The sequence below is a fragment of the Vanellus vanellus genome, assembly GCF_965231255.1.
Source record: "Vanellus vanellus genome assembly, chromosome: 3".
Lineage (NCBI taxonomy): Eukaryota > Metazoa > Chordata > Aves > Charadriiformes > Charadriidae > Vanellus > Vanellus vanellus.
In genome coordinates, this window is record NC_138907.1 from 95,717,550 (window position 1) to 95,745,285 (window position 27,736).

General features: G+C 42.5%; 1 long non-coding RNA gene across 1 annotated transcript; it reads right to left on the bottom strand.

Moving 5' to 3' along the window:
* Window positions 1–1,844: 1,844 nt before the first annotated feature.
* LOC309670041 lies at window positions 1,845–27,736 on the bottom strand. Its single transcript, XR_014268960.1, has 3 exons — window positions 27,701–27,736; window positions 22,170–22,243; window positions 1,845–1,980 (listed from the first exon to the last, which is right to left on the bottom strand). It is a non-coding gene; the product is annotated as an uncharacterized lncRNA (long non-coding RNA).

A 27,736-nucleotide genomic window follows, 5' to 3' on the forward strand; every position in this document is an offset into this window, starting at 1 on the left:
TCAAGCAAGAACATTCGGGGTTTTGTTACTTGGCTCAGGGGACTTGCCTATACATGGACTTGCTCTGAACAGCTCTCCCTGATGTTTCTGTGAATAGAACAGGAGCTTCCAAAAATAATTTGATTTTTGAATCATCCATTGCATTTGAAATGCACACTCAGCTTTAATAGTAACAGACAGTTTTTAGGCATAGACAAGTTCTTGACAATTTGTTGAAAACTAAACCTTTTTGTGGAAAGATTCTCTACCTCGAAGGAATTTTTGAGAAATGTGCTTGGATCCAGACTGTGGTTTGTGTGTGAACAGTGAGGGCAAACCTGCAGCACAAGCACTCGGACTCAAGTGGGATGTGGGAGACTGAACCGCATGTCTCTCTCCTACTCAATTCAAAAATGAAAGCAAGTGTTGAAATCTTGACAACTCTTACAAAACCAAAAAAGCACCCCAACCTGTGTATGTCCCCCCCCAACTTCCTGTGTTCTTATATTCTGACTAACTTTACTCCACTGTTTGTTCATGGAAAATATGGTTGGTTTATACTCTGAAGACCTTGACATGCAGCTTGCTTGAGAGTATATTTTCCAAATAAAGTAATCTTCATTTCTCATTAAGTTGGGATACAATTTTCTTGTGGGGAAGGGAGGTGGAGGAAAAAGAGTCAAGCAAGGGCTGATCATGTACAGAGAAGGAAATAGAGAAGTATTTTTTGAAGGGCCAAAAAGTCTGACTTAATCCTTGCTGATGCTGACAGTCCTGTGGAGATCAACATTCAGCAGATGTGGATATACCCTTCTGAGATTGTGGCTTGCCTTTCACCAGCAGCTCCTGCTCTGCATCCATCTCGCTCACCTGTCTGCTCTGTGAAGCTTGCCTTATCTTACTAAGGGAGATTGAGGACCAACTCTCAGCTGATCTGTCTCCCACATCTTGCATATCATAGCTAACAGACCGAAAGAAATCGGGCTGAGAAGAGGTAGCTGCCTAGGAAAATTCATGATGGTCTAAAGCTGGTACGGTTGCCAGCAGAAGGAGACCTAGAAACAGAGCTGCAGAAATGTTAAGCAGCAACTTGAGGATGGCTTGAGTAGAGACAAGTCTCGGAAAACAACGGGAAGAGCAAACCTGGGGAAGAACAGAGCTTGCTACTTAATATAGAGCCTCAGCAGCTGATTTCACAGGAGAGGAGATGGCGTGAAATGCTGCACAAGAGGGCATAAAATGCAAAAGGTGGGTGATGTGTGTGTATATCATCAAAAGGCAGCAAAATGTGAAACTGCTCTGCCTGTGCAGGCTTGTGAGAAACTAGAAGTACTGTACCAAGAGGGCACAGTGAACCTTTTTTGAAGATGGGACTTGATAGACCTTTAGCTTGAAACAGGCTTGTGTCCAGCTGATGGAGGGAGAACTTGTAATTGTTTGGAGAGACCATCTATACCTATTGTAAGCCCTGCTGCATGGACTTCTCCTTTGGTGAAGGAAGGACTGGTCCACCCACAGTCCAGTGACAACCAGCTATTGCTCAACCTGGAGAGGGCAAGGTCATCTGCCAAGAACCTAAACTGTGGTGTCATGTCCTTCTGGAAGGAGAAGGCTTTTGCTCTGGTCATCTATAGCCAAAGCCCATCAAAGGAAGACGCCAGGGACAGCAGGGAACACAGCCTGATTCTGAGAGGGAGAGTTAATTCACCACAAAATCATCTTCTTGGACATCCTGAACAACAAGCAACTTACAAAGCAGCCAAGGATTCAAATACATGTTACCCAGACCACCTGCATCAAACCAAGCTACCCTAAGAACTTGTTTTCTGTCAACAAGCGATTTCGGAATACTTTCTTTAAACATTGTCCTCCTCTGGAGCAGTGTTTTGGAGGTAGGTCTGCATGTCTATAAGGTTCATCAAGCACTGCGGTACAAAATGGGAGCCATCCATACTCCTGCTGGTTCACTTGGTGGCTGGTGCCAGGGTACCAGAGGCAGGGCTGCGAGAAGGGAGTAGAAAATAAGTTTGATAACATGGATTTATGTTGGGGGATTTTTTTTGTCACTGGAAGCTGTGAGGCAGACAGAGGTGGGGGGGTGGCTGCCCCTGCTGCTTCCAAAAGGTTAAAAAATAACAATGATAAAGCAGTCCTCTACTGGTTTGGTACGATGTAAATTTACTGTCAGCAGTCTGTTCTCCTGCAGAATTAAAAGAAATAAAATTATTTCCTTCATCTTCTGTGGGGCCCGTCGGCTGGACCAAGGCTGGTATGAGGCCGCTGGGCCGGCCTGCACTGCCATTGCCTGCCATGCTGCCTTGCTTTGCCAGGGGACGTGGCCTCCGGCTCAAATATATGTGAGATAACTGTTTTGCACTGCCTGGGCAAGAAACTGGGAGCAATTTGAGGGAATGATCTACTAATAAAGGTCGGGTCTTAATGAGCAAGGACATAGCCTAGCTTAGTAACTCCTGTTTTCTGGCTTCTGTCTTCTGTTTCAGGACAGCAAAAGTGATTTTTTTATTTTTTCTGCCTTAATTCAAGGTGAATGCTGTGTTCTGCTTTGTCTGCCTGCTCATTTAGGATTTAGGCAATAGATAGTTAAGGCAGGCTGAAATATTTTTGCAGCTATCTAGTCCATAAATTACAGCAGATTTGCCCTATTTTTGGAGGGTTTTGAGGCAGAGATGTTTACAACAGCTTGCAGAAAGGACAGGGCTTGCTTTTGTAAAATTCCCCTTAATGTGCCAGCATCTGGGTACCTCAGTCTCTCTGCTAATCAGTCTGTAGGTTTCAGAAACACCTTTTTTTTTTTTTTTTTTTTTCGTGTCATGTCCCCTGTTTCTGGAGGTGTGGAGAGGTAAGACCTTCAAAATGAGTAGAAGCACAAAACTGTTTGCGTTTTCAGATTGAGCTCCAGCTCCAAGCTGCACCATTGACACAGGCCAGCTCTGATTGCATCGTACATCTCGCTAGCTCTTTTCAATGTGTTTTTGTCATCCCTCGAGTACTACCTCCCACTATATTCTGAAGGAAATCTTTGAGGAAAGACAGCAAAGGACAAGATGATAACATTGTACCATCTGAGATGGCTTTTTTAAGGATGGTATGAGACTCCAAATCATTCCTTTGGTGCAGGAAAGGGAAATCTTTTATTTGAAGAAAGATTATGGACAACTCTGAACCCTGGAGTTTTGGGGGATAGTTTATTTCCTGTTTTCCTTTTGCTGAAATTCATCATAAATTTTTCTATCAAAATTCCTGTATATAATTGGGCAACAAAATCAGTATACTGGGGAGCTGTGGATGGCTTTGCTTTCTACAGTTCTTGCAAGGAAAGATCAGGAACAGGCAAGGCTTTTTAACTTGCATTACAAGAAAGCCCAGTGTGTACTGGCTTCTGTCACTGCAGTATTTCATCTGCCTGCCCAGGCTTTCTCTCTGCATCCGACTGAGTTGAGCAATGTGGCTGTGTTGATTTCTGTCTGCAACACAGGGGGTTTCACTGGACAGATATTCTGCTATTCAGGGTCTAATCATCTTTATGGTGTGAAATGAGGGGGGTGGAGGGGATGCAATTCTGGGTATGTGCCTGATATCTGCTGACACACAACTTCTGGAAAGCGTGCTTGAGTCAGGCTTAGCACCCCAGTCTTACTGCATTTTACAGCACAAGTACTAATTTATTTATTTATTTTTAATTGTAACTTGTGATTGTGAAAATGTGTTCGTTTTTACTTTTTTTTTTAATTGCTCTTTCAGGACCTCCAAACTTTTGCTTAGGATAAACAATCAAACAGTTCCGAGTGCTGCACTTTAAGCCTTTGAACCTGACTATGGTCATACTGAGGAAGTGACCAGCTCTGCTGACAAAATCCTTGAGCTTGAGACACTTTTAACAGGGTAGTTAGAAAGTCAGAAGATTAACCTCGCATTAAGGCAACTGTAGGACCAATAAAATGAGCATTTCCAACTCAAGAAAATCTGGAATTTCAAAATTCCTACTGTATCAACCCAGGCACAACTTGGCAGTAATTACTGTAGGATATCTAAATTAAGCAATGAGGTTTCTATTGTGGTAACTGTTAGGAAAGACTTAGCAATGCACATCCTCCAGGACCCAAAAGCACTTTTCCTTTCAAGGGGGAGTTGTGGGCATTCCGATCCTTGTAGACAAGTTACTGAGGCCCTAAATCAGCAAAACACTTTTAAGCATATCCTTAAGCATTTTGTTGTTGATGAAGGGGAGACATAAGCTCTTAATTATCTGTGCTGAACAGGGACCTGGGAGGCTCCTTGAGAATCTTTTAAAACACTTATATGCTAGCTGTGGCCTGAAATGCAGAGCATGAGAAGCTGCTGCTTTACCCTCTAGCTGCACTTGTCTTCTGTGAATGTGCTCACTAACCTTCAAATAAATGATGCCTTACATCTGAGCCTTTGTGGGAATTTTGCCTATCCTTGCTTATCAGTTTAGAAGAATAGGCATAATGCTGTATTCAGCCTTAACTGGAGCACTTTTGATAACTGTCCATCTTATCCAAATACTGCTGAGCATGGGATTATTAAATAATCTGAAAGACAAATGGAGGATGAAGCCGGGAGGGGAACTGACTTTGTCTTTTATATGTTTGCATCTGTATCATAACCAGGTGTTGGTAGATACTTCAGCCCTATCAGCGCAGCCAGTGCTTTGGAGTTCTCGGCAGGAGGCAGAAAAAGAAAGAAAAGAACCCCCCTCATCCCCTCCCCAAAGCAGCAGGCAATCGCAGCTGTTCTCAAGGCGAAGGTTTGTGTCAGCAAATCTTACAAAGCTATGCTCAGAAAGTTAGTGTCAGCAGCCATAAAAGCTGGCCTGTCAGCATTTCTGTTTTATTCCATACACAAAATGCATATTACTGAACAATTATGCCAAAGGCAGGGAATATTTCTTGATAACACAACTTGGAAGTAGCATCTTCCTGTGGGAGCAATTCATGTCGTGCTGCAGAAATCTGTGTGGGTTTAGATGCAGATCCTTGTCACGGGTACTTACTGTAAGATTGCGTTGGGACCCAAGTCATTTGGTGTTACATCTTGGGCAAGGTAGTCTTGGCCTGATTCAAAGTCTGTGGAAATTAGTGAATTCCTGGTAATTCTAACAAGCTTCCAAGCATGCCCCTAAAAAGCCTATCCATTATGAAGGAAGCTCGGTGATGTTTAGATCTTTGGCCTCCAAAGTCTTCAGAGAATACGTAAAATGCACACTGATTTCAGTTTGCAGTAGAGATCTAGCTATCAGAAAATGCAGGACAGAGAGCTGGGATGAATTTTGAATACAAACTGATTTACTGCTTTAATATATGCTTATTGATCTATCTCAACCACCATTTAAACTGTGTTTTGGCTGTCTTCTCCATTAAGAAATATGTTTTTATTCCTGCTTTGTCAGAGGTCACAGTTCAGAACAGATTTATTATTTAATAACTTTGGAGAAACAGAATTGGATTCTAATTTAACTTTTTATTGAATGAGCCCAGCTTTTTCTCTCCTGTGAATAGGAAACAACTTGCTGCACGGTCCTCATCTCTGCTTACTGGCTAGCACAAGTTCTTTAAGAAACAAACTAAAAACCCAACCAAAAAGTTGTGCTTGGAGTAGTTAAGGAAGCAGGAGAAGAGGAGCATAAAATCCCCAGATGTTTATTGTGGATTTGATCTCTGTCCGTGTACAGGAGCTTAACTAATTAATTGCATGGGGCTCTAAATCTGATTACTGAAACGAATACAGACCTCTGTTTGGACATGGTGATGCTGAAATCCACCTTGCCTACTTGTTGGTTGTTGCCAGTCTGCTGTTGGAGGTTACCACTGCCAGCCGCTCTGCCAGCACAGCAGATTTTATAAGGCACCCTCTTCTTTTTAAGCAGCCTTCGGTGGTATTTATGATAGATCATAGAATGGTTTAGGTTGGAAAGGACCTTGAAGAGTTCCAACCCCCCTGCCATAGGCAGGGACACCTCCCACTAGACCAGGTTGCCCAAGGCCACGTCCAGCCTGGCCTTGAACACCTCCAGGGATGGGGCCTCAACAACCTCTCTGGGCAACCTCTTCCAGTGCCTCACCACCCTTAAAGTGAAAAACTTCTTCCTAATGTTTAATCTGAACCTGCCCTCTTCCAGTTTAATGCCATTCCCCCTCGTCCTATCGCTATGTGCCCTAGTAAAAAGTCCTTCCCCAGCTCTCCTGTAGGCCCCCTTTAGGTACTGGAAGGCCGCAATAAGATCTCCCCGGAGCCTTCTCTTCTCCAGGCTGAACAGCCCCAACTCTTTCAGCTTCTCCTCATAGGAGAGGCGTTCCAGCCCTCAGATCATCCTCGTTGCTCTCCTCTGGACATGCTCCAGCAGGTCCATGTCCTTCTTCTGTTGGGGACTCCAGAGCTGGATGCAGTACTCGAGGTGGGGTCTCACAAGAGTGGAGTAGAGGGGCAGAATCACCTCCTTTGACCTGCTGGCCACACTTCTTCTGATGCAGCCCAGGATACTGTTGGCCTTCTGGGCTGCGATCGCACACTGCTGGCTCATGTTGAGCTTCTTGTCAATCAGCACCCCCAGGCCCTTCTCCTCAGGACTGCTCTCCAACCATTCCCTGCCCAGCCTGTATTTGTGCTTGGGATTGCCCCGACCCAGATGTAAGACCTTGCACTTGGCCTTGTTGAACTAGATCTGGATGCCTGTGCAAGGATGAGGTGTGCTCAGAAGTGTGCTGCCAGGCCGCTGGTGCCAGTTGCTGAGCTCCAGCCATGGTGGAGCATGGGGGTGATGTCACCATAACAACTTTTGGGGAAAAAAAAAAACAAAACAAAACCAAAAAAAAAAAAAACAAAACAAACCCAAGCACAAAACCACAAGCCCAACACCAAAAATAACCCCCAAACACTCCAACAGCAAGAACAAAGCCTGTGCCGGCTGCTCTGCAGCAGACATCTGACCACAGCTGAAGGCAGACAGTGTCTGCCTCACAGATAACATTGATTTTAACAAAATGATGTCACAGGATGCAAGTTACAACAAATGTTTTCATGGAGTTGCGGACTCTTTCTTTTCCCTCCCTTCTCTTTCTTTTCCCTCCCTTCAAACTGAAATCAGGAGACTCTCAGGAAAGACGGGAAAAAGTCGAACAAGTATTTATACAGTATATTCTGTTTTTTCCATGGACCTTCTTGTAATATAGTATTTAGTCAAAACAAGTACATTACTTCTATCCATGTCAGAAACAGTGTGGCATGCTTTAAAGCTCAGTGACTATTCTCTAGCTTAATGTATTTTTACTAGTTTTGTATATAGGTTTTATTTCTTTCCACAAATGTGAACTATTTTTTTTGTCCCTTCATGAGTCTGAGAGTTTGTCTGTTCATTTGAATGGGAAGTATACAGGAAGTGTACAGGACCTCTCACTGTCTTTTACAGGGCAGCATTGATCTCTTCATGTGGTTTTTGAAGGGAGGTATATGGATGTTCTAGCTTTGTCTAACCAGAGAAGCCAAGCCTTTGTGCTTGCAGTTCATTCCAGGACGTCTTTTACAGCATTACTTATCCATAAATGCCAAGTTGTTGTAGGGGTACAGGGAGGCACTATAGTCTCGTGGCAGTTGTTTTGGGGAAGGGAATGACATTGCTTTTTCTGAGGTTAATAACAGAACAACAGATTTTGCTGTGTTGTTTTTATGAGAGAATGACCCAATTATTAATTTTTAGCCATATATGCAGGCACAAACCTGTTCATCTCGCAAAATGAAAACAAATGCCCTGAGGACTAACTGCAGATGTTTCTGTATAAGCTAAAGCATAGTTCTTTCGGATACCATGCCATCTTGAATACCTCCCCACCACCTAGGGACTGATTTGATAGTCATGTCCAGTGGTTATGTGTTTTCTCAAAACCTCCTCTACAGTAGTACTTTAATACCTCTGATGTGCAGGATGCTGTATGCCTTCTCTCATGTAGGTTCAGAGTCCTGCGGTGCCCAAGTACATTGATAGGTACCACAGTGTTTTCATTGCCTTCCTCATCTGTCTGCATACCTTCCTGCAAGTTATCTAGAAGCTGTGACATCCTTGCCATTGGTTAATGGTATCCATGAAGCGGGTGAAACTGGAGGAGAGAAGCTCCTGAGAGTTTGTACTCCTGTAATCTTTCAACAATTCAAACAATCTTAGTGACTCATGAAAAGATAACAAGTGCCTACTGTTTCTGTCTTTCTTGGAGAATCAGATGGCAAAACCCAACAAATTAGACCTGGAAGGGCTGAAGAACCCCTCTAGTTGCCTAGGAGGGAGGAAAGGAAGGGGATCAGTTGATTCACTTGAAAAGCAGTCACAGTTTCCTCTCTGGCCAGCCAACCTTAGTGTCTTCAAAACCACTTTTTCCTGATACAGAGCTTAAACTGATTTTTTTTTTTTTTTTTTCCAGCTTTAGTCCTTTACACTATTACAACTATTCCCAGTGGAAATATTTCTCTTCCTTTCCTTATTTTTTTTTTCTGTGAATGTTTATATAGTTATCTAGCTGTTTCCTTTAATTCTTCTCCCTTTAGGCCAAATAAATTTAGTTCTTGTCATCTTACTTTCAAAGTTGTATTTGTAAATAAAGCAGTGTTAAATATAGTTGAAAGCAGACAGCATAATGCATCTGGGATTTCACAATAATTTAGGCTTTTGGAGACAATACTGTCCATTTTACTAAGACCAGTAATCCAATATTATGAATTAGTCCCTTGTCAGAAGTTTTTGAACATTTGAAATAATAACTGGCTTTTAAAAATAATCTATTGTGTGTTACTGGCATGTAAAAGCCTATTGTCAGACTTTATGTAAATTCTCCATCCTGTCTTAATACTAATTGCAATAAGAAATTGAATGTTTAATTTTTAAACACTGAATTAATTTTTCCTTTTGCTTGTTAAAACACTGTGAAATAGCTTGCAAGCTCTTGTGACATCTGACATGGGTCTTCATGGGTGTCTGATGGAAAGTGTTGCATGTTTCCTCCCATCCTTCTCTGGCAATGTTAATGCTATTCATTCTTTAGCAAGTGGGACTGGGAAGAAGTCTGGGTTTATCTGTCTCTTCCTGGGGGAACTGGAAGATCCAGGAGATTATGGGATTCAGACATTCTTAACTTCTAAAGCATTTGTTTGGATTTCTAGTAACTGAAAAGTTTAATATACTAACTGTATTTGCAAAGCCTCTTACTTACAGTTTGTATACCAAATGGTATCCTGCAGTAAACTTTTTAGTGGGCACTGTCTCCTGGAAAAGTGATGTAGAAGTTAACAAACATGTAATGACTAGAATTTGACAGAAATTAGCTCTTGACTTGATGATACATCACTGCCTGTTTGATTTTCTCACTATAATTTTTACATACAATATTGCTAAGTCATTACCTGGTAAAATATATAGATCTGTTTAGCTCAGATTTGCAGATACTCTGTTGAAATGAAAAGTGGAAATGATAAGGAGTGGAGGTTTATCACTGCTTCCTCTCTAAACTCTTGACTACCATTGGTTAAAACTTCTGAGAGCCCTTCAAGGCAGAGTTACTGAGATGAGTGCACCAAGACAGAAAAATATTCTGAAGATGGATCTTTTTAATGGTTTGACCAATAATTTGAGCTTTACAAACTCATGCCTTTGGCTCCAAGCAGTGAATATTTTAAAGCAGGCCCATAATGAGTGATGGAAATTTACCTTTTCCAGGTGACATCCTAGACACATTGCCAATATGCCTAGTTAAAATTTACTAAGCAAGTAAGCAATAAAATAAAGTCTACAGAAGTATATAAAACTAGGTCTGCTTGGATTTACTGCCAATAGATACATGATGAGTATGATTAAGAGGCACTTGATGCTGACTTTCTAATAACTCTCTGCTAAAATATGTATTTCAGGTAGTTCTGTCAGCTTTATTGTTACTTTTTAATTTTGGTCTAAAAATTTTTATCAGATGCGATTGTTCCCTTTGGGGATTATAGGATGCATAAATTTCTCAAGATGAGAGAGTTTCTGTGATTCATTTTTCTTGGGCTCTGTTGGTTAAGATGAAACTCCTTACCGGTGTCTGTAGTGTTGTTTTTTACTCTCAATTCTTTTCTTAAATCTTCAGTTTGATTTAACATTACTTATAGCAGAGAAAGAAGTTTCCTTTCTGTATGAGTGCAGGAGATCTTTATATTGGTTTCAATAAAGGAAGCCTTATTCTTTTCATTGTTGGAAAGAAAATGGGCTTGAATTCCCATAATTTTGTTTGTATTACAATGGAGTTCAGCCTGTTATCATGCTGAAAGAAGTTAGATATTGAAGCCCTCTGTGAAAACTTGCTGCCCTAAAACTAAATATGTATTGTTTTATCTTCGTTTGCAAGGTCAAAGTGATTTAAGCCTTATGCCTTTAAAATAAATATTAAAACTATGTGCATCTTGCCCATAACATAAATGTGGCTTGCTTGTCCAGCATAGGCAGCTGCTGCCCTAGGCCTGTCTGGCTTCTTGCTTCTGGTCCAAAAGGGCACTGGTATCTCATGACTGGTCAGTCCTGTATAGACATAACTACACTGAAGATCGCCTCTAATGTCTAGAAAGACTTTTTAGAAGAAAAAAAATAGAAGACTAAATTTTGCCATTTCTTGGAAACCATGGATGAAAGCTGATACAGGTTTTAATTTAATTTCTTGTGAAATGCTTTGACTTTCCAGGAACAGCCCACAGAGGCAACAAGAATCTATGGGCTCAGTTCAGATCCCCAAGCACAGGTGTCCAGTTGTTTACTGGATATCCTGCCTGGCCTCCAGCTGCTGATCCAGAAGTCTGTGAGTTTCTGTTAAATCCTATGTCCTATCTACCAGCCTTATGTGGGTGTTCTGGTTGCAATGGTGTCTGTTGTGGGTCAAGCTGAATCAGTCTTCAGGGTCTTTTGACTATGTCTGCCTTGGCTTTACAGGTAGGTCACACACCCAGCTCTCAGGTAGATGTGATTAGGTGTCCAGTGCTAGCCAAGATGCCCTTGTGCCATTCTCCTGGTTCCCAGCTACTGCTGCAAAAGAACACCGGCCTCGCACAAGTCTCATGTCATATCTGCCAGCACTGCCTGGACATCTCAGATACTCCAGAATGTCTCAGTGGTATTAGACACTGTTTCATAAGAAGTTGGTGTCAAAGCAGAGCGCCCTGCTCTGTGTTACCAAACAGCCACTGCTGTCCTATTGTCCTTTTGGAGAAGAGATTCAGAGGGACAAACTGGTAGCAGCCCATTCCACCTTCAGGAAACTGCATCTAGTAAGGGGTGGGATTCATTTCACCTAACTTTAAAGAAACAAACTCTTATCTAGTCTACAGAGGGAGTCTAGATAACTAGCTTAGTGATATAAACACCTTGAAAGGTCTTTGTGCTGAAGAGGTGCCCGCTTCTTCCTTGAAACTGAAGAGGAAACCTAGATGACTAATTTGAACTGCAGTCTCAGAGTGTACGTCTACATGGTCTGCTAAAGAAACCCTGATTAGACTGCAAGTGTGCAGTAAGGCACTATTGTCCAGATAGGCCTGGAACTCAAGCATCCAGGGTGCTTTCCTGCCATGTCAGACACTGTGCTGTGGCAAGCATCTTGGGACTGTCTGAGAGACAACAGATTGGGAAGGACATGGAATGACACGTTCATGGCCACTCAGGAGAGGATTTTTTCTGGCTAGCATAGGTATGGCTTTAAGACATTGCCATCGAAGACGTGAAGGCAGCTATGTGGCATACCTAGGCCCAAATCAATGCCTGGAGTGGATGTGGCCAGGCTCTTGCTGACTGGCGGTGTGAAGGGCTTGGGAAACCATGCAGTAGGTAAAGTCTCCCTTACAACATCCACCACACAGGTAGGGCTACAGCCCCCTAAACTATCCCCACCCTGTTTCAAAAACACCAGTTCATGAGTTCAATGACTATGTGAAGCCATTTAATGTGAAATTTAATGTAGATTAATTGTTGAAGTATTTACTCAGTTTCTCAGGGGGCTTTATGGCACATGCCAAGTTCCACGCTGCTGCTGCTACGCCATAGTAGAACTTATGTTCATTAGCCTTAAGGTTAATTGGAGGTTTTCTAGAAGGGTTGCACTAAGCCTGCAATATAGTTCCTTTACAGGGAACTGCTTGTACCTCTTGAGAAATCCTCAGGGGCAAATGAAGACACCCATTTCCTCTTTATGGCAGCAGAAGTTCCCTGGGGAAAGTCCTGTGGTGCTGGCCCTGGGCTGTCTAACCAAGTGTACAGGCTTGTTGCTATGAGTACGTGACAAACTTCATAGTTGTACGATGGTCTAAAAGCTGACTACCATTTTTTATCATCCCCTTGTCCTACTATAGATATATATATATCTGTCTGCGTAGATATATATACACACACACACAGACATATATACACACACATACTATAATGGGCAGTGTGGGTGGCTGTTCTCATAGTTGTATTTTCACAGAATCACAGAATCATCAGAGTTGGAAGGGACCTCTAGAGATCATCTAGTCCAACTCCCCTGCTAAAGCAGGATTGCCCAGAGCACATTGCTCAGGACTGCATCCAGGCGGGTCTTGAAAATCTCCAGGGAAGGGGACTCCACAACCTCCCTGGGCAGCCTGTGCCAGTGCTCTGTCACCCTCACCGTAAAGAACTGTTTCCGTGTATTTGAACGGAACTTCCTGTGTTCTAACTTGTGCCCATTGCCCCTCGTCCTGTCACTGGGAACCACTGAAAAGAGCCTGGCTCCATCCTCCTTCAACCCACCCTTTAGATACTAGTATGCCATAATAAGGTCTCCCCTCAGCCTTCTCTTCTCCAGGCTAAAGAGTCCCAGCTCTCTCAGCCTTTCCTCATAAGGCAGATGCTCCAAGCCCTTAATCTTCTTAGTTGCTCTTCGCTGGACTCGCTCCAGCAGTTCCCTGTCCCTCTTGAACTGGGGAGCCCAAAACTGGACACAGTATTCCAGTTGTGGCCTCACCAGTGCAGAGTAGAGGGGGAGAATGACCTCCCTCGACCTACTGGCCACACTCTTCCCTATATTTTGGAAAGCTAAAACTAGGCTTTTGGTGTTAAAAATGGTGTACGGTGCCCAGAGCGGTGGTTCAGCTTTAGCTCCTCTCTGTTTTCTTGGTAATCGTAGCTACTGCACTTTCCTTAGTGGGAGCAGATTTCTCAGAGGTTCCTTCTTGTACAATTACTGGTGTAATTACTTTACAAATACCAGCAGAAAGCTTCTGCAATGGAAGTCCAGTATCTTCTACTGGCTTCAGCCTGTTTCCTGGCCTAACTTCTCAACCCATGAACAAAACTTGCCCCTGGTTTGCTCTGTGCTCAGCTCTCTCTTTGCATACTTGTCACCCATTTACTGGTTTTGGTTGACAGGAGCACCTAACACCACCTGTTGCTAATCTAAAGAAAATCACCAGGGGTCCTGGCTTCTGCTGAGTATGTTGATGCTCGGCAGTAAATCTTAAAAGATTTATTATCCTGAATTGTTTTCACCAGCTATTGGAGGTGCAAGTGTTAAAAAAGTACATGCCTCTTCATAAAAAAGCAAACAAAGATTACGGGTCTCCTGCAGAAGACGCAAGCTAGCAGGAGAGAATAAATCATCACAGGCACAGTGCTACAAGAATACAAATCATCAGTACCACAGATTCTTTAGTCCTGAAGAGCCACAAAGTAAAAGGCATTCCTCTGCCCCAAATGATGGATAATCTTGGCAAAACAGAAGGAAAATAGCAGATGGATATAGATGCATGGGGGAATACAGTCAGCCTGGGTCAGGATGATGCCAGTCTTAGCTTAGCAACTATCTAGCTTCAGTTGAATTTTTGAGGCTTTATGACTTTGGATCATTTCAATGGAGAGATACGACATAAACTTGACTGTCATTGAGTTGTCATAAAAGGAGGAACAATTTGTAACATTTCTAATAAGGAAGGAAAGGCTTTTTTGTGTGTGTGTGTGTGATAGCTATTTCCAGCGTGGTTCTTGTGTGAATAACTCACTGCTGTAGTTGCCACAACCCAATGCACAAAATCAATGCACTGTGGCTAGGTGAGAAGGATCCCAGTTGAGACTGATGCCTTAGTGTAAGTGTCTGCAGCCTTGCTACTGCTGTATACTCCCACAGCTTCAGCTAACTAGCTATCACATGTCTACTCTGCAATGAGGCAAATCGTTTTTAGGTTTCCTAAACTGGTTGGTTTAGGTTGTCATTGACTACAACAGACCTCGTTGGTTAGGTTTCTCACTGACTGTTATGGAGCTTGGAGATACAGCACTGAAGTAAACACTTAAGCGCTTAACGTCTAAATTTCCAACTGGAGTCCTATCCTGTGCTGTCTCTTAAATTGTCCATGCAAACGTGTTTGCCAACTGAGATTTCCTCTGATGTCCTGCTTGGCCAATAGGTGCTGGTTTTAGGGTGTAAATCTACCAGAAGCCCTGTGTTGTATCTTGCTATACTGGACACCTCTGATTCCCCCGGACATCTCAGATGTTACGAGACACCTGATCTTAGGCAACTGCATCACACATGCACTCCCCATGTCCCCCACCCCCCCCTGCTGTTTAACACTGAAGAAGTCTGCTCAGAGCCTGTGAACATGGTGTATGTCTTCATTTGGTGTAAGAGCAGCAGTTGAAAGGATGGCTTCATGACTAGCTCTTGCCTAGTGCTGGAGGAATGCTCAGCCTAGACCTATGCAGAGCGAACATCCCAGCAGGGATAAAGAATTTGATATGGAAGTGGTATAAAGCTGATTTTCAATACCTGGGCCAAGTAGGCAGACATCCTACACAGCATGTTCTCAGTTAAATTCTTTAGGTTACCATGGCATTTACCACAATACCTTGTCAATGCTGTATTCTTGTTTTGAATGCCTTGTCATGCACGTCACATCAACTGAACACTGTCTTTGCACTTTGTACCCAGTGACTCAGCTTTGCACGGAATAGGTACAGCAGGAGCTACCCATCAGGGGACAGTGGTGTGGGCATTTATGTAGCCTGTGCTGCTGTCAGCCTGGGTACGAACCTTCTACCTTGGCAGCAAGCAAACCCACAAGCAGCTGGAGAAGCAGGGGCAGCTCTGCTGCCAGATGCTGTGGTCTGCACCCTCCACGCAGGGCTCTGGTGCTAATGTGCACTTCATATGTTGTAGGGGAATAGCATCGCACAGGTCAGATGATGGTGTCTCATAGACCTTTGCTGATGCCTGACAGGAACCTGAGGTAAACCCTGAGGTCAAGAAACCAAGTGGTCCATCCCTGAATCCAACGCCTTCTGCTTGCAGCCCACCAAAGTGAAGACACATCACTTTCTCAGTGCTACCCATCTCATCCACCCTCCCACGCTCTCTGTATGCAATTTTCACATCACTTGGTTGCATTTTGTCTTAATTTAGAGCTAGTTTTGCAGGTGAACAGTGCTGCTGTACTGCCATATGCTATATGACTTCTGCAGCAGTGCTTACATGAGCTGAGACCCCAAGTGAGTTACTCAAGGTCAGGGAAATAGCTTGCTATGGCTTTGTACAGGGGCATGGCACAATAAGTCCTTGATTGAGACTGGTGGATGTTAGTTTCATACAAGCAATAAGATGCTCATTTACAAGGAGAATGGGAGTGATGCTGCTGTTATGAAAGGTAGGCGTAAGGAAGTACGTAACTTTTACTTCACAGCTGAAGCTGTATGATTTTCTCTAAATTGTTATATCACTTAGCTTTTTTAGCCGTCTCCATTCCTGGAGGAAGTAAATGCTTTGAATAGAAGAATTCTTGGTTATTTTAATGTACAACTCCTTTGCAAATGAATGGGGAGGCTTCGAGAATGAAGAAGCAGCATTACATCAGTATGTGAAACTGTGTTATATGCAGACACGCACACAGAGGACCATCATTCTCTCTGTTTTCTTGCCATGCAGAGAAGCTGCAATTGTGTTGATGTCTGATTTTATTTGAGTGAAAGTAGGAATACTTTTGAACAAAAATCACAAGGATTGATTTTAAATATCCATTTCTAAAGAACATTAGCTATTAAAAGATATATTGTGTCCCTTTAGTTTTGTATATAATATGCAAAAATGAAAACGTTGTGGTTCTTTGTAGGACATTACATTTAGCCATTCTGGTATTTTTATGCTATCTCAGAAAATCAGTGCAACCAAGTTTGAATTTCATAGGCATAGCGTTAAAGTAATTCTACAGATATTTTTTTCCTTAATACACCCATTTTACAGAGCAAACAACTGATGAGCCTTGTTCTGCTATACTTCAAAAAGGTTGCTTTGTTGGTATTTTTTTGAAGTAAAAAATATTTTGATCCTTTGGTAGTAGCTTTGCTAAAATTTAACTTGGAGTAGCCTTCTCAGGAAAACTCAATTTTAACCACATACTCAGACTGAACTATGAATGGTTGAAACGGTTTACTGGTCTTAAAAAAAAAAAAAAAAAAAAAAAAAAGTAACTATGGAAACATGCCAAATATATTTTTTTAAATCAGAATTATTAAAGAACAAAGTATGCAAAGTATGCATTTTTTTCTTCCTGAGAATGAAGTGTCCATTTGTTTACAGGAAGGATAAAAGGTTTTGTAACTTCCCTGAAAGTATGCAAATACATTGCATGAGAAAGACCTTAAAGCTTGTGAAGGCGCTCTTAGATAATGTCATATGAGGCAATTCTTGTAATGATCACTTGGAGCAGTTGCTCCAAGGTGTAGTGGTCTGGCTGGGATGGAGTTAACTTTATTCATAGCAGCCCACATGGTGCTGTGTTTTGGATTTGTGGCTAAAGCAGTGTTGGTAACACACTAATGGGCTATTGATTAACAGTGCTTGCACAGCACCGAGGATTTCTCTTTTTCCTGCTCTGTCCCCCAGCAAGTAAGCTGGGAGTGCACAAGCAGTTGGGAGGGGACACAGCCGGGACAGTTGACACAAATTGGCAAAAGGGGTGATCCACACCATATAGCATCATGCTTAGCAATAAAAACTGAGGTAGAGAAAGAAGAAGGTGGCTTCCTAGTTGGCCAGTGTTCAGAGACCGGCTGAGCATCGGTCTGCCTATGGCAGATGGTGAGAAACTTCATTTGGTTTGTTTGTTTTCTTTTTCCTTTACCTATTGAACTGCCTTTATCTCAACCCACGAGTTGTCTCACTTTTGTTCTTCCTATTTTATCCCTCTGTCCCGCTGGAGTGGGGGAGTGAGCAGCAGCTATGTGGGTGCTTGGCTGCTGGCCAGGGTCAACTGACCACAGCCCTTTTTGGCACCCAACATGGGGCTCAAGGAGTTCAAGAAAATTACAGATTTGATTGGAGTGTGCCAGACTGAGTTTACAGCTGTTATAGCTATTTAGCTGTTATTTGGCAGGCCGGTATTTGCTGTTGCTGGTCCTGATGACGGTATATTTGCTCCCTTACCTGCTCCATTACTTGCTCCCTTTCTTGCTGTACATTGAATTCTGTGGCTTGTTAATGGTTCCTTTCAACTTTTTCTGTTCTCTGTGTTGTTTACCACTTAGGTTTCCCAGGCAAGGCAAAACAATGATAAAAGCTCTGGCCTTGAGCCCAGTCTGGTATTTGGCCCCTGCACTGCTGCCCTCCCAGTCTCTGGAGAACCATTTCATGGAGACAGCAGCAGTTACACCTTCCTCCTGTCCTCTAGGAGCCATTTTGTGGGGAGAGTGAAGAACGGCACCTCCCTCTTCTCCTCCAGCGTAGATGTTTCCAGCCTTATTGCAATGACCACGTAGTTTCTTGAACACCCCTATGCAATCAGAGCTCTCATATAGATGTGGGCTGTGAACCTGATTTTGTCTTCTCCTGAGGGTAGCTGGCTGGTTGGGGATGTGACACAGGAGTCTGCCCTGAGGCAGCCGATTCCTGGGTGGCACAAAAGTGCGAGAGGATTTGGGCAGTGTACTGGTCTGGCTATGATGGAGTTAACTTTTTCATAGTAGTGGTGTATTTTGGATCTGTGGCTAAACCAGTGTTGGTAACTCACCAAAGAACTACAAGACCAGGTGTTCCCAGGTGCTTTCCCATCCAAGTACTGCTCCAGGTCTACCTTTTCCAAAGGATTGATCCAAAATCAATAAAAATTCAGGACTGTCTTTAACCTGAGTTCAGTGTGTTTCAGGCTGTCTTGGTACCCTGGTTAGTGGTGTTTCTCATCAGCTTCTTGCACCATTTTGTAATTAGTCTAAAGTATTTTCTTTTGTACTGGGACTCCAGTAGAGATAATAATACTTTATTATCAGGTATGCTATATTACTTCTCATTGGGGTAATGAGTGCATTCAGCTGGGTCGGTAGTGCTCAAAATGGTCTTCGTGCTTTGTTTTGTGGTTTGTATTGTTCTTTTGCAGCCATTTTAACTGGTTGGTAATAGTCATGGTTACTTACTGCACCCTCAGTAAGTTCGCAGACGACACTAAACTAGGGGGGCGTGTTGATCTGCTTGAGGGTAGATTGGCTCTGCAGAGGGATCTGGACAGGCTGGACAGATGGGCTGAGGCCAATGGTATGAGGTTCAACAAGGCCAAGTGTCGGGTCCTGCACTTGGGTCACAACAACCCCATGCAGCGCTACAGACTGGGGGTGGAGTGGCTCGAAAGCTGCCCGGCAGAAAAGGACCTGGGGGTGTTGGTGGACAGCCGGCTGAGCATGAGCCAGCAGTGTGCCCAGGCAGCCAAGAAGGCCAACACCATCCTGGCCTGCATCAGGAATAGTGTGGTGAGCCGGACTAGGGAAGTAATCATCCCCCTGTACTCGGCACTGGTGAGGCCTCACCTCGAGTACTGTGTTCAGTTTTGGACCCCTCACTACAAGAAGGACATTGAGGTGTTGGAGCGTGTCCAGAGAAGGGCTACAAAGCTGGTGAAGAGTCTGGAGGACAAACCTTATGAGGAATGACTGAGGGATCTGGGGTTGTTTAGCCTGGAGAAGAGGAGGCTGAGGGGAGACCTTATCACGCTCTCCAACTACCTGAAAGGAGGTTTTAGAGAGATGGGAGCTGACCTCTTCTCCCTGGTGACAAGTGATAGGACAAGAGGAAACGGGTTCAAGTTATGTCAGGGCAGGTTTAGATTGGATATTAGGAAGCATTTTTTCACTGAAAGGGTTATTAAACATTGGAATAAGCTGCCCAGAGAGGAGGTGGATTCACCATCCTTGGAGGTGTTTAAGAAAAGGGTAGACGAGGTGCTTAGGGACATGGTTTAGAAGTGGTGGTGTTTTTATCAGGGTAGGTTAACAGTTGGACTTGATGATCTTAAAGGTCCCTTCCAACCTCACTAATTCTATGATTCTATGATTCTAGTTTACTACAATTTATGCTTAGATGAAGTCCTGAAGCTGTACTGATATAAGCAAAATCCCATGGGTAGCTGTATTTTGAATTTACTAGCCATCTCAGACAGATATACTAACTCTGTAGGCCTGGAAGAGTAATTGGTAATCAGCAGGTATTCTGCATCCTCAGTTAATTCACTGCCTTCCACCGGACCTGTTTCTGCCTATGTTTAATGGGTGTTTCCTTTGTTTAAACAGTGGAATTTGCAAAACTAGCATGGAGTCCATTTGGTAGTTATTTGTTTCATTCACTATTCACTTTTGAGCATGCTAACTTAGCTATTTCATCTTCCTAGACTCCTCCAATGGTGCAAGGGGCTCTTCCAGGGCCCTATTCACTTTATGTTATAGTAGCAGGTAGTGAAAAACAATAGCAGACCTGAAGAGCAAAACGGTCAGTGCTGAGGACCTGACACCCACACTATAAACACATTTGGGATTTTTTCTTTTTCAAAGCAGTCCAAATCTGGGCCCATGGACTGAATGCCCATTGCATCTGAAGTGCATTGGGTACATTCCTGGGCTCTACCTTTTGGTTTACTTGATCTATAAAAAAAAAACAAAAAACAAAAACAAAACAAACAAAAAAAAAAAACAAAACAAACAAACAAAAAAAAACAACCCAAACCTTTAAAATCTCTCTTCTGATCCAGACTAAAATGCTGATATAGATGCATTCTCAAAACACCAAAGCCAGATTACAGTCCTGAATGTGTGGCAATCTCCCTGTTTCTTCATTCCCCACAAAGCAAGCCCTTGGAGACCAGGGCCAGCTACTTTATTGCAGCAAAGTCGAGTGCTGAGAGTTGCACTGTTAGTTCTGCGCGACACCACTGAGTGTGGAGCTGCCCTCCTGGTGGGACCACGCTTTGCAAGAGTTCTTTAAACCAGCTGAGTTTTTCAGTCATTCATCAGATGGCCAAGCAGAACAAGCTCAGCCTGGTAAATTAAAATGTGTCTTGGTACTGAAGATGGATCTCTTCTTGGGTAACTTTAGGTATCTTCAGTGTAGATGTCTACATGTAAGTCAGTCAGTTGCTCTCCCTTTATAAAGAAGACAAAGAAAGAGGCACTTCATCAGGCCTAGTTTAAATGTCTACGTGAGGATTAAATGAATCATGACCTAAAAGTTCCAGTTTTTCTCCACTGACTGGAAGGGGACTGAGCAACCATTTAGAGGCACCCACGCTGTAGATGTCCAAAGCTGCACGAGAAGCCCACTTCTCCTTTCTGTATCTGAGCCAGACTTCAGAGGTATACTTGAGGATTCCTCCTGAGCGTTGGGTTGTGGTTGTTGTTTTGGTTTTTTTTTTTTGTCAGATTGAATCACTTTTCTCATTTTCTGTCATTTTCATACCCAGTATGCTAACGATGACTTCTTTCACAAGTTTTAATCAGCTCCTGGTGTTTTCTTCCTGCCACAAAATGTCTCACAAACATATCAACCATCACTAGTTTTCACCCCATGATCTGAGCTCCAATCCTATTAAATCTCAGGACTACATACAGAAATACTGATGCTGGAAGAAGTTTTAATTTATATCTTGGTGGATTGTTGACAGCATTGATAGCCAGCAGTGCACTAACATACTGAATTATCCGGCCCCTTAAAGGAATAATGAATACTGCTTACACTGACTTTCTGCCAAAAGTATTCCTTTGTAATGTAAATGAAAGAATACACCAAAGCAGTTAAATACATGTCCCACCGCTGTGTCTTCTCAAACTGACAGTGCTGAAAAGGGCTGTTCCTATCATCTCTTTTTCGCCCTAATGTGATGCTTACACTACCACTGGTGCTTTGTTTTTCACTCTGGCATGCCCTCAGACCTGTCAGGTATGTCCCCGCTTAAGGACAGTGAGGAGAGGTGCTAGAGGGTAATAAATTTCATAGAAATGCAAAAATTAATCATTATTTTAATCTGGATCTGAACAGAGAGATTATCATTACAGTCTCGAAACTACAAACGCCTGTATGAGGGTGAACTGCTTGTGTCAGTTCCAGCCAGCTCCCTTTAAAAACATCCAGAACACTCAATATTGTTACTCATGCATGGCTGGCAATCTTGATTTTGTTTTCATCCTGATTCCTTTGAAGAATTCATTTAATGAGCACAAACATGCGTCATGGTTTTGTTTTTTTTCTCCTGTGTTCCTTGCAATGTTAACATTATCTCTGGATCTTAACTTGTAGCCTTCCACTACAAAGAAACATCATGACAAAGCACCGCGAGCCAGGAAATGCCATTGCTTTATTAACATTTTTAAGAAAAAACAATTGGGTTTTGTCCTTTTTAACATCAACTTCAAGAATAAAAATTGCCTCTGGTTTGTTAATCGTACATTTCTGTTGTAGGATGAGCATGGGGATTTTTTTAGGTTATTACAACGATGAAGCAAGTGTATTCTTTAGTTGCTCTTCTCCTCTTGGTCAAAATTCTCCTGTCCCCTGAATAAGCCATGTTTACCCAGCAAGGAAGCTGCTCCTTGCTTCCCGGCCCTGGCCTAGATCAGTCCTTTTCTTTTTTGGCTGTCCTCAGCTCTGCCTGCTGAGTCCGGATTTGGCAGTGCGCTTTTGCCTGTGTCCTGGTTTGTGTTTTGCTTTGTAATAACCTTTGCTTGACAATGTATTTCCACAGCTTTATCCACTGTTAATTTTGATTTTATCTGTAATTATGGTGACAATGTGAGGGGGGGTTAGTTTTGCTTTTGGTGTTTTTAACAATGTTATGATTAATGTGTAATTTGCACTTCCTTGTTCATCCCCAAATCTTGGAATTTCCCGGCTTACCTGGGGTGGCGGGTTTTTTTGACAAATTGACTCCTCCCAAATCCAGCTGCATGCAAACTCCTGGATATGATATACTGAAAGAGAACAAAGCACTCATTTTATTTTAGCACATTACCACCAATATTTTGCTGGCCTACTTTGCCACATGCAAATGGACAATGATGTACTTATTCACTCATCTCTCTATTTAAGACAGAAGTGAGCCTGTTTGGATGCCACTGGTTCATTCAGCCTGGTCAAACACTGATGTGAAAGAATAGCAATGCCTTTCCCGAGCACGTTTTGTATTCCAGCTGCCAGGTGGCTTCACGCTGTAACATGGCATGTTACAAAATGAAACAGGCTAATTCTGGAATACTGCACTTGCTCACTGTGTTCAGGTAATTTTGGTCACTGCATCAGATTCCTAAAGTGAACATTTGTTACCATTATTTGTTAACAGGTAACTCAGATTTTCCATATCAGGAAAATATCTTCCCTATACCTTGTTATCTCTGCAGTGTCACAAGCAGCAGAATTTCATCTCTTTAAACTTACCATCTTGCATGCTCTTTTGAGATGGCACTTAATGTATTGATGGCACTGAGGAGATAAAGGGTGGAGGCTTTTATAGGCTCTACTATCATGTTTTCTTCAAAATAGAAAAACACAATAGCATTATGATGAGGCTGTCCTGTGGTGATCTAAGGAAGCCTGTGACAGGGAATATTACAGGGGCAACGAGTAAGCTTAAAAAAAATCACTCCTTTCATTCCAGAATCTGTGTGTACCAACTGCTTACAGGGTTTCTCTGAAGCTCACATTATGTGAAGTATAGCATGCTTCAGCCCTGTCTCAAATCGGATTCGTGTGACTAAATATGGGCCATTTCTTGCTCCTCATCGCTCCAAAGTAGTTGAATTCTTCAGTTGTGCAGTCTCCTCCCTCCAGCCTGCCGACTCTGAAGTCATCCAGAGTTTGGCAGTGATGGGGAAGGGTCACTCTGAAATGCCATCAAAGAGTAACAGGCAGAGCTGATGTAGAAGACAACTCTGCCCCCATGCAGCTGGGGAGCTGGACTGTGTTTCGGTGCTGTGTTGCATAGTTTAACTAAGTAAACTAGCCTAAATGGTTGTAAAAATCACAGGGTCTGTGATAAGTAAATGAAAGCCAGTGTTGTTGGTGGTTTGTTTCTGGTTGTGTGTGTTTGCTTACTTTTATATCTCAGTCTATGCATGTTTGCCTTAATCACAGTCTAAAAGCTCTGTGGACCATCAGTGACCTGATTAAAAATGGCTTCCCTGATGAACTTCTTCCCCAATTTATGCATTTATATAGGTTTTCTACAGATGACATATAAAGCATGATATGTAAACGGATAAAAAGCAGGTGGTGGCAGAGTCACTGCCTGCAGTTGTCCCACTTGTGTTATTTGGCTGTGTGCCAGCCTCCGACTGGAACTAACTGCCAAGGAGTTAGAGATCAACGATTTTAGGCATTTTCAAATCATCCTTGATGAACTGTACAAAATCCACAATTGTCTGCCCAAATGCAAGCTACAGAACTGCACAAATGTATATCATTTAACATGGACTTTTTTTACTTGTAAGAATCCGATGAGTCACATCAATCTCTATGTCAGTTAGGTCTGCAATAGCTGTGCTGCACCATCCTGACTACCTAAATTCACACAGTCACATACAAAAACTCAGTTAAGAAAGAACAAGCAGAGTCTGTGGTCTTGAAATAATGGTTTACTGGCAATATCTTTTACAGGGATAGCATGCGCTCCTAGTCTAGTCAAACTGAAGTATTACTGCTTGTGCATGCTTCTCTTTTAGCTGGCAGAGGTGGGCCAAATTTGTGATGGCTGTATGTTGGCACTGCTGGGCTGCGCTCCCAGGGGACGCCCCAGTTTTATGTCACCTTAAAATCAGGCCCTTTAACCTGAGCAGAACAGAACAGGATTCATAACTCCTCTTTATTGATGGGGAAGGGGCTCTGCACAACTTCTACTGTGTTTAAATGAGGAAATAAAGCACAGTATAATGACATATCAGGATTTTATGATGCTGTGATCTCCTTCTATCCTTTCATACTCCTCTGTTGGTTATAGAGCTAAAGACCGGCTATTCATTCAAAGACTAAGGAGAAGCCGACTTTCTTTTTAGTCTCCTTATCTTTGTGATCTTACGCATAAGAAATTCAGTAGGATGTGGCAGGAAGGTTAAAGCCCTGTTTCTTCCTAAGCAGATTTGAGTTCTACATACCTGGCAACAGATACTCTGAAACAAGGGTCCTCTCAGTCTGTCACTGGAAATGTATTACACGGTATGACCTGATCACAGATATTCCTCATGTCAGGGAAAGGGGTGTTTGGTTGGGTTCCCTCTCCTGTTCCTATAGGATGTTGGGTATTCTATTCAAAATTCAATAGCTTCAGAAAACCTTAAGAGTGTGGGACTGCATCATGTCCTGTAATTTTTGCAATTTGAAAGACTGATGTCTAAGCCCGAGTTTTGCTAGTCCTTGGCTTCCTTTATAATCAATAGATATAAACAACCCTTTAGTGATTTAGCTTACATATTTGAAATGCCTGTCTTAGGATGATATGTATCATCCTCTGGAGGTGTCTCTTTTTCTCCATTGACTGCACAAGGAGTGTTGTGTCATTAGCTCAGGCCTAGGCATCTACATGTTAGATGTCTCAGGGCATATAAATTCCCCAAATAAGAAGGCTGCTCAGGCTCAAGAAGGGTGTCAGTCTGTGTCTCTGGGTAATGTCCCAGAGTATAGACAATCACACAGATTTGAGGGGAGGTGGGAGGGTGGAGGGGGATGGGGCCTACTCTGAGTAGGCTGCTAAGTCAGGTCCTACATCCAGCACAAGTAGAAAGTGCCTGGTTTAGGAATTCTGGAAGGTCAAGACAAGATACTGTGTGCCGTCAGATCAGAAATGTCCATTTACACGCCTGATGGCAAAGACAGTCTGTAGTACACCTTCCCAACAGAAATATGGATGCTCAGGGAGATTAGGAGCAGGATCGAGTTTGTAATAAAACACCTAAATTTAGTTGTTTACACATAGCTGTATGCCTACAAGCTAACTAGCGATGTAAGCATCCATTAGATAAGTGGAGCTCTGGTCAATACAGTCCATGCACCTTTCAAAGTGATTCAGCCAACCAACCAGTCACGTGTAGACATAGTTGGCCCATATCTATATGTGATAAGCATATGCCTAGCAGGTGTATCATTCCCTTTGAGACGTCCTAGAGTAGCCAAGACATCTGCATGGGGCTGGCAGCTACACCACGGGACCTACTGACCCCATGGAGCACCAGTGCCCTTCATGCAGCAGAAGATGGATACACTAAGGGCTCTCCAAGGTCACTTGGATGCCTACATTTGAGCTGCTGAATCACTCTGGGTTTGTCTTGCAGGGAGAAGAATCTCTTTCTTGATTCCACTGCCAAAATTACTAGCTTGCCTGGTGCAGTCCAGGAGGCCTCCAGCAAAACTTAGTGGCATCATCTAACCCTGTGTGAATTTCTAGCAAGTAAATGTCATTTCTTATCAGTGGTGTCAGGCGGCTGACCTGCTGATGCACCATAGTCAACCCTCGCTGCAGGAAAGCTGAGCCTGCTAATCCAGGCAGCTGGTTTCAGTCTATCACAAGGGTGATGTTGGACCCTAGCTATAAATCAGGGGTGGCTGCACAGCAGCTCATTTAGACCGTGTTGCATCCTGCAACTGGATTAATCTCCTCTCAAGAAACTGGCTGCAGTCTTGTGCCCTGTTTGGCAGGCCAGTCTGGGAAGAAACTGAGCAGAATCTTAGAGGCCTAAGGACTAGACTGAGACTACTTTTCTGACCACCTAGGCAGACTGTCTTAAGGTAATACACTCTTTTATTAATTTGTTCTGGGCTTACCTTGGCTGTGACCTTTCACAGAGCCCTAGTACAAGACATTCCAATAAACAGGGCTTTAGTCAAGGTCTTCAAGGTTGTAATCATAACCCAACTAAAATGGGAAGAACTTGTACCAGCTTTAGTGAGCTTAATACACTGATCTGTAATGTCTCACATGATCTATGTGAAGTCTTTTCTTCTCTGCAAATTAATTTCAGATTTCAATAGAAACAAATTTACACAAATATACAACCTGAATTCTGAGTTTCCAGTTAGTTAATCATTTCCAATGACGTTCACGAGAGGTGAATTATGGAGAACTTTATAAATTAGATTCGCCTTCTATAGATACTACGTCGGGCTTGGCATTTAGCAGTCTGGGGCATTATTGAACTAAAGAAGAGAATTAAAATTCACCATAGTCAGATATTCATTGAGAATGCCCAGTTCCTTTCAAAAATAACCCAATGAGGTAATAAACTGCATTAAAATACCAGTCAGCTACAGCTGTTGCATACAAACCATTGTCAGACCTGTCTGACTTTGTACACTTGCTCAAATATATATTGGTGTCCAAATATATTTGGACCCTTGGCCAAACATATGTTAACAATACTGTAACGCAGAGATATTACTGTCATATTGCTGCCTTTCTGCATTTCTAAAATCTACCTTTGTATGTTGAAGTATCCACTGTGAATCGTTTTACATTATCTCAACGAAATTTCATTTTACCAGCATTATTTATTTTGCCCTCTTCTGCCATTTATCAAAGTGGTTTTTTAGTCTGTTCATATCCTCTAAGGATGCATAATCCCTCCCAACTTTATATCACCTTAATATTAGGTTGGTAAGACTCTCCACAGTTGTTAATTGACCTCTCTGGTATCCTATTCAAAACATCCTCCCAAGATAATGAAGAAGTATTACAATTACCTCATATTTAATTTCTAATAAAATTTTAGTTATCACACTGATGTACCTGCAGCATTAGCTTCCAGAAAGAGATGCAGTATCCATTTTGAAGTCCTTATAAAACCATGTCCTCATGAAAGAAAAAAAAATTTCCCCCTAATCCGTATTGCTTAAAATGTATATAAAAGTATATAACCAAAAGTCAAATGCTTATATTTTTTCATCAGCTTTATGAAAGTCAGTATTTGATGTGATAGTGGTCTGTGTTTCCCTAAGTCTTCTATCATTCTTCAGAAATAGGTAGAGTAAGAACTACTCTGACCTGTGTTATGCGGAAGTCAGACTATTTGATCAAAACAGGTCCTCCTGGCTTTAGCACTTCCTCATCTTCTGTTGTACTAGAATACTGTAGTGAACTCAAGTGCCAAAAATCCAGCACCTTCTCAAAAATGACTACTAGTTATGACTGTGAGATAACGGAAATTAATTTTTTTTTTTTAAATTAAGATATGTCTTGTGAGGATCTGTTCAAGCTTTCAAATACTACTCTGAGAAGCTATGTAAGCTGCTAAGAGTGTCTTTGTGAATCCTGACTGCCTCCAGTTCGCAACCAGAATGAGCAATAAGCTGCAACTGTGAAAGAAGACATTGTTCACAGAAAAAACACACACGTTTGGAAAAATGCAGATCTGCCCCACCACATTCAAAACTTAGAGTGTTCTTACCTCAAAAAGACCAACCCGTGTCCTTCTGGGCAGCTG